Source organism: Pteropus alecto, unplaced genomic scaffold (assembly GCF_000325575.1).
Source record: "Pteropus alecto unplaced genomic scaffold, ASM32557v1 scaffold65, whole genome shotgun sequence".
Taxonomy (NCBI): domain Eukaryota; kingdom Metazoa; phylum Chordata; class Mammalia; order Chiroptera; family Pteropodidae; genus Pteropus; species Pteropus alecto.
The window spans coordinates 6,416,579-6,422,835 of NW_006439191.1; the positions used below are offsets into that span (position 1 = coordinate 6,416,579).

At 35.1% G+C, this 6,257-nt stretch overlaps 1 protein-coding gene across 4 annotated transcripts in view; it reads right to left on the minus strand.

Annotated features, from left to right (window-relative positions):
- Positions 1-6,257, minus strand: part of GPATCH2 (G-patch domain containing 2) — a 140,161-nt gene that overhangs the window by 114,294 nt on the left and 19,610 nt on the right. The gene's annotated exons all lie outside the window — the stretch shown is intronic.

Below are 6,257 nucleotides of genomic sequence, written 5' to 3' on the forward strand. Positions count from 1 at the left end.
TATATGAAACAGAATGAGATGACATCTAAGTAATAAGAGTTTCAATTTTAAAGACTGTGTAATTTTTAAAGAAGTATTTCTAGACTACATACTTCAATATCTATAAATCTGAAAGACCTCAAAAAGACCAAGCACATACCATTAAATACTGCAACTTAAAGATAAACACACCTGCAAGTTCAGAACTGTACTGACCTTAAGCGCTGTAATGGTGAACTGTCTACGACCAGTTATCAGATTTAAATGTGACATTCGAAGAGAAGGATGCTATATACACTGTTAATAGCACAAGTCATCATTTCTTTGGTATGTAAAGAAATTATCACACTTCTACTTTATTCCCCCATTAAGTGCCGGTCAATGTTTTAAATAGTTGTGATTTGACAACAAAAATTTTACAAGTTTTATTGGCTTAAAATATTTATAAATACCTGTTAGCATGTATCTTTGGTTTGGCAGAACCCCCAGCCTGGATGACAGGCAACAGATACCTCGCTGGCATTCGCTAACTATAGTACAGGGAACACCTTTTATTTAGATCACTTCACTGTGAATTCTTGGTTGTTCAAAATGACCTTCAGTTGGAGGATTTGCAGGTGACTTCAATATAGAAAGCACGTGTCAAATATTATTTGGAAGTGTTCTACCCATCATTGATTTTGAACTTTTCTGATATTAGATATCTGACATATCTGAAGGCAAATTAGAAAACTGAGTTTTATAGACCATCAGAATAATTCTATCAGCAACATAAAAGGCAGAAAAGCAGAGTTGAAGCTTTGAAGAAAGTGAAATGTTTGCAGCATTTCTGTTTCCCCGATTTTGATGGGAAAAAAAAATAATGGGGCCTCTACAATGTCACTACCGTTTTAAAGTTTGATGAGGATAAGGAGGGGTCTTCAGTCTCCATCTGTGGAGTCAAACGGTTACCAATCATCGGTCTTAATTTCTAAAAAACAATAAGTATTTTAGAACATATTTCAAAATTTTGTTAGGATACAAAAAGTTTTTAAATGGTAAGAAAAATCTTTCTTAGCAATACTTTTTAAAACGTTTGCAAATTCGATGTTTTTAAAGAGATTCATTAAAAAGTCCATAGCTCTTTTCCTCAAAAAAAAAAAAAAAAATCTTAAAGCATTTCTTTACTGATAAAGTGAATAATGACCTGAGAATTTGCATGTCAATACAAAAGTGAAAAAATAAAAAGGAAGCATGGCATTTAATGCATTTAAAAAAAACGTAACAGACTGTTGCCCTGTAACAATATGTAAGTAGCCATGAAACAGAATGACTACTACAATATTACAATACTAAATTTCAGAACATGCATTATGATTAAATGAAAAGGGGAAAATGAAAACACTATATAAATATTTGGCACCTGCAAACTTTCTTTTATTTAAAAAAAAAAAATGCAAAAACGCCGGGAGTAATACTATAATTTGTAAACAAAAGTGGCATATTTTTGCCATCTGCAGGCCCACCTACAGTGACATCGAAAGCTGTGGTCAGCCTGGTCAGGAATCAGGAGAGAGATCTAGGACCTGTTACAATTCCCTGGATGAACAGGGCTGGGTAATGGCTGCCCTCGCCTCTCTCTCCATGTTACCAGACAGAGGAGAAGACATTACATTGGCCAAAGCTGAAAATTATTCAGTCCTGCGAATCACACCCTCTCCAATCACCTTCATGCCCCGTGATTCTCTATCGCACTACCATTACCACATTTAATTTTCTCCATAGCTGTTTTTATTTACATACTCATCTTCCCCCCACCAGTTGAATTTATTTTTACTCACTAAAATATAAGCTTCTGGCAATCTTGTCTGTCTTGCTCACCACCATAACCCCCGAAGCCTAGAACAGTGTCTAACATAGGGTAGACTCAAGAAATGTTTGTTGAATGAATGGACACTACACAAAAGTGGATCGGAATATATAGGGGTTCAAGCTACTGTGGATCCCATCTGCGGGGGGAACAAGTAGAGAGCTTAGGCTCCTAATTATACAGTAAGTCCTCAGTTACTGCTGTTATAAGTTCTTGGGAAATGCAACTTTAGCCAATTTTAACAAGGGCTAGTTAGCATAAATGACAGTTAAGTCCTATGGCATATTTCCATATATTAATTAGCCTGTGGTAAAACAAAAGAAACATTCAAATACTTGTTGAATGAAAAAATAATTATATTACTACATATCTCTACTATTTAAATTTGTATATAGATCTATTCCACTCTTAATAATGTATAATACAATAAGACTAAATATCAATATTAATATTGTTTTATAAAACAGAATGAAACATTTTTAGATTCATATTTTTAAATATCAATCACAGATATTAAATTTATATAACATGAACTATAAAGTTATGAATGACATCAAAATAGAATTTTAAGTCAAATATTAAACTGTCTTTTATAAAATAAATATTTATTATAATTCTATTAAGCAGTACTTTTCTATGACACAAAATCTATTTTATCTCAAAATAAGTTCTAAGAAAAAATATCAGTTTCTACCATGAAATCTGATCTCAAGCAGATTGCAAGGTAAGATAAAAACTAAGTTATTACATACACACTAAGAGAATAGAAAATACATGATGTATATTTAGAATATAAATAATTCTAAATATATATTCTTTTAAAATTCTGCAATGTATCCAAAAAATTCTTTACATTGATTCACAGAAATTATAATTAAGCATTTAGTTATTGAATTCTATTGAAAAATATTAGATAGCTAGCACATGGTCAAAGTACCACTGAGAGCATATGCTGAACTTCTAAAAATCATTTTAGATTTGTTTTCTGCTATAAAATTTCTCCTTTATCTTAGACTAGCCTAAGAGAAGTCTATCTAGTTCCCTTATTTAAACCAAATCCATTTAAAATGGCACTTCTGTTGTGAAAGGCTATAAATCTGACTCAATATTCCTCTTGTCGTATTCCAAGAAATAATAAAACAAAGGTTGAACAAGACATACAGAGTAAACCATGATAGTATCATTATCATTATCAATATGCCACTCATGAAATCTGGCCTTCTGTGACTTCACAGAAGGAGGGAAAAACACACAAAATTCCTTTTCTCTTCTAACGGACTGACTCAAGATTCTGAACAGATACGAGCTATTGTATTGTTGAATAGAAACAGTATGCTTACTTGTACAGCATGACAATTTAGATTAAGGTTTGATGTTCACATTCTCAGATATTTAAACTTGATGAACATGTATAAAGTCAATTAAATCAGATTCATTTTCTTTGACAGAATAACCACCACCATCACCACCAACCTTTTACTCATTCCAACCATGCAAAAAATTTGAAACAATTATAAAACTTTTAGACAGAATCCTATAAGCCTTATGTAATATTTATGTTGGATTTCAGGTGCTATATTTTAAATGGAGCCATTTACTTCCTGATCTTTCAACAGACTACTCAATTCGAATGCTAACTTAAATAAATTAACCTGTTAAAAGAGTGTAAGTTTAAAAAGAATAAAAAATGACCTCTCACCTATGGAAAATATTAATTAGGATGCTGAGGAGGAGGCCATCTTGGCTGACTGAAACACTGTGCTGAGGTCAGGTTCACGGCAGCCACTTCGTAAGTACCCGATCCCCAAACTGGCTCTGGGTTACATCCTTACTCTGAGATTATTCTGAATTGCACTTGAGCATGAATTCTGGATAATGGCCCCAGGATATCCCTTGGAATTATCATTTGTTTAATTCTCCTAAAAAAAGATAACTATTAGAGGCTGGTTAGCTGAACTCCAGTAAACTGGTGCTTTACTCTAATAGGACAGCTATACTTAATTCTTCTCAACATTAAATTCGCAGGACTGTCTACATTCACACCTCATGTATGTGGCCAAATTATTTTTAAAAATCAGATAATTCTGGACCAAAACATCCTGAACAGTACAGGTCTTTCTACAAATGAATAGCTTAATGATAGGGGGTGGGGCAAGGAAGAAGTGTTTAGAACAGTTTTTAGTTTGCAATTAAGTTTTAAGATTTAACTCAGTAGCTGTCAATCTAAAATTCATTCAAAATTATTCTTCACAGATATTAAAGACAAGGGCTGGCTCAAATACAAACGAGGTATGAAAGAAACAGGAACGCCTACAACATAAAGCACTTTATATGCTAAGGTATATTACACTAAAATACGAAAAGTTTCAAAGTCTAAAATTCTGCACTTGGACTCACAATACAAATGTTCTCTAAATCATGAGCTGCTGTGTTTAATATGTCTAATAACAGTAACTATCAATTATTTAATATACACTACGTGACAGATGCTGCAGGACCCATCACGTAAACATAATCTCATTTAATCCTGACCACACTTTTAGAAGTAATTATTGTCTCCATTTAGCAGAAAGAGAATGAGAGGTTCAGACTGCACCGACAGAGTGAAGAGGAGAACAAGGCGGGCCTTCGAAACCCGTGAATTTCCTACGACATCACTTGGCTCTCCGCGAAACTAGAGGCGATCGCCATGACAATTTCCAGGTTCCACATTCACAAATTTGCATACTTGCTAATATTTTTTTGCAACCCCAAAAATTCAACACTTGTGGCACTTCTGTGATCATTCACGGACATGAGTAGGGCAAATCTGGGTCAGGACGCACACGGGCACTCCCCACCGAGGTCACAAAAGGCACGGCTCTGCCTTCCCGTTTCGGCTCTAATACAGTGCACAGTGCCCTTTGTGTGGTGCATTTAGTGTCACGTCTTTCACACTGCTGTGCTTTTTGTTGGTGGTTCATTGTTGTGAGTGCCCCCCAGGCACAGAGCTGCAATGCGCTCGCCTGTGCCTAAGCACGAGGAGGCTGGGACGTGCCTCGTGGAGGAAAAATCTGTTAGATAAGCTTTGTTCAGGTGTGAATTACAGTACGGGCTGCTGGCCGAGAGCTGAATGTTAATGAATCAACAATATGTATCAAATAAGGTGCTTTAAACACAAACACACACAAAACGAGGTTGATCGACTAATGGAAACGTCGTGATCAGAGGCTCACGGGAACCCAACCCTAGTGCTCCCTTGGGAGCAATGGCTCAGTATTCAGTGTTTGCAGCAACTTCATGGGACATAATTACGGTGAATAATGAAAACTCCAAAACTTTCTCCCCCCAAATATCTGCATTAGTACTTCAGTAGAAGGTTCTCCCTCGGTCATTTCATCGTTGTATTTGCGCAGGTGCCTAAGAAACTCCTCAGTGCCGTTCTGTTCAATGAGAAACAGCCACTACCTGTGTGTGACTTTGCTCAATCTCTTAGAAGCAACCTGGCTTTCCAATGTGAAAATCTGAGGAATTAAGTTTCATTTCTTATAACTGGAAGTCACGGGTACTATTTAAAGACAACTGTTCTGTGAGCTTATGATTTTTAAAACTAGATTATTAGAAATAATATGGACGGTATAGAGCAACAACAACAAAGAAATTCAGCTCAGGAATTTAAAAATATCAGCAGAAATTGGAACTCTTACCTTTCTTGCCCAAGTCAGATATTTTATTCGGGGCGGGGAGGGGTGGGAGGAGAAATTACAGTACTTAAAAATCCAAACAAGGACAATCCAGGGTTGAAAGAAAGAAAACCTGAAAAAAGCCCATTGTCTTCAGTAAAATTTTGAATACAAAAAACGTAGACCAGGAAAACAGTTTATAGCCTAATGCACTCATTCCACAATAAACACACATATATAGTAAATCTCCATCAAGTGAAACTTAATCACCTTTTTACAATTTAGAAAGGAAAGGCAGCTTTTTCTATGGGTAAGCAATGTATCATCAATACCATGAAGCTAGCCTATCAGTTGTAATAGCTTCTATAAAATACCACAGTGAGATTGCAATAAGCCTAGAAAATGGGCTACAAATCCCAGCTATGCTCAAGCAAGCAGTGAACCAAAAATAAAAATAGGTAAAACTGAACCAAGAACTAGATAGCATTCATCTAGATTCATGATCGGTAAGGCAAAGTTCATAGGCCAAGGTTTTAAAGTGACTTATTCAGATCCAAAAGACAGTCATTACATAAAATAAAAATATTCATGTAATTCAGAAAAAAAAAAAAAAATCATGAATTTTCACTGCAAAGGACATAGCATAAAAAAGCTTACTCACAATTACCAAACACCACATTACTGTACCTCTAAAATATCACATTAAATATGCAAAGGTAAAGAGACTCAGAGTTGCACTTTATCATTTTTAATCTCTCCAGTTAGAC